The 1,693-nt window shown below is 47.5% G+C and overlaps 1 pseudogene across 1 annotated transcript; it reads right to left on the reverse strand.

Annotated features, from left to right (window-relative positions):
- Positions 1-716: 716 nt before the first annotated feature.
- Positions 717-1,301, reverse strand: LOC308417745 (large ribosomal subunit protein eL19-like; annotated as a pseudogene). The gene has a single exon. The product of its transcript is annotated as a large ribosomal subunit protein eL19-like (transcript).
- Between the last annotated feature and the right edge of the window lie 392 nt (positions 1,302-1,693).

Here is a 1,693-nt window from a genome sequence, read left to right on the forward strand (position 1 = left end):
CGGAGCTAACGCGAGAGGAAGGGGAGGTGCTGGAGGACGCAGCTACTGTGCATACTGCCTTGTGGTTAGAACGTGAAGACAGACTTTGTGAACCGGGAGGATTGGGTCATGGAGAATCTCCCCCGAAGGGTGGCCATCGTAGCCTTTTTTCTCACTGCTATGATTGTAGACTACGGCTAGAGAAAAAGCTATCGTTACTTAACAGTGCCTTTCCCTGGTCTTGAAGTTTAAACACATGCAAATAACAAGTAAAGAGAAGCAACAAAGAATGCCAAACTCCCGCAAATACAAAGCAAAGTGTACCCCACACATCTGTCCTCTAAAGGGTCAGTTGCATCCTCATGGTCGAGACAGACTGACAGAAAGGACTTACAGGAGAGAGGGTTTATTATGGCTTGTGGCCTACCCTTCTGTGACACTTCCAGCTAGGTCCCACCTCCTAAAGGTTCCATCGAGTTCCCCAAACAGCTCCAGCAGCTAGGGAACAAGTGTTCAGGAACATTAGCTTGTGAGGCCATCTCACACTGTGACCATAATGTCCAGGCTCTTTTACTCTCCCTGTTCAGCACTGACCTCCAGGAATACTTCACATATCTTTTCAGAAATACTGTATACACTATGTACTTGTAAGAACAATTTTTAAAAGGCTTGTTTTATTTTAATGATTGATCCAGTGAGGCCACAGCCAGGCCACTTGTACAGACACGAGGGAAGCTTTATTTCTTAGTCTCCTCTTCCTTGGACAGTCTTGATCTCTTCCTTCTTGGCCTTGAGGGGCTCCTCCCGGTGTTTTCGTGCTTCCTTGATCTTAAACCTGCGAGCCTCAGCCTGGTCAGCCGGTAGCTTCTTGCGGGCTGTGTCTGCCTTCAGTTTGTGGATGTGCTCCATGAGAATCCGCTTGTTTTTTAATACATTCCCTTTGACCTTCAGGTACAGGCTGTGATACATATGGTGGTCCATCTTCTTAGATCCCCGGTATCTCCTGAGAAGCAGGCACAGGATTCTCATCCTTCTCATCCAGGTCCCCTTCTCGGGCATGTGAGGGTTTGCAGTACCTATGGTTTCCCTATGCCCGTATGCCTGCCCTTCCATCTAGCCAAGGTGGTTTTCCGACAGCGAGCCTGGGAATAAACAGTCACAGGCTTCTGGATGATCAGCCCATCTTTGATCAGCTTCCCGATCTGCTGACGGGAGATGGCATTGACAATTTCATTGGTTTCATTGGGGTCCAACCAGACCTTCTTTTTTCCACAGCAGAGGATACTAGAGGCAACCCTCTCCTGTAGCCTGAGCATCCTCATGGGATTTTTAAGAACAATTTTTATGGTCCTTAGGATACAGATGCAAGACCAAAAAGTAACTATTCACCAGGTTTCTCTCTAAAGGAGCAGAATTGACGGAGCCAATGACTGGATATTAAAATGAGGCTTCCTGTGTGGTCTTACATGGTCCAATATTCCAACAGTGGCGGCAGCAGCATGGTGCAATCAGGTTAGATGAACTTGCTAGCACTACATGAAGCCAAGCAGGCAAATAGAAAATGGTCTTCTTTCTCAGACTTCCATTTATCTGGGTTGCAGAGGGAGGAGAGGTGAGGCATGCTTAGAGTGGGTCTTCCCACAGCAATTCAACTGATATGCCCGAGGGCTTCTCTGGTAGTTGATTCTAGATCTAGTCAAGCTGGCAACACCGA

The sequence above is a fragment of the Micromys minutus genome (genome assembly GCF_963924665.1).
Source record: "Micromys minutus genome assembly, chromosome: 1".
In the NCBI taxonomy this organism is placed as follows: domain Eukaryota; kingdom Metazoa; phylum Chordata; class Mammalia; order Rodentia; family Muridae; genus Micromys; species Micromys minutus.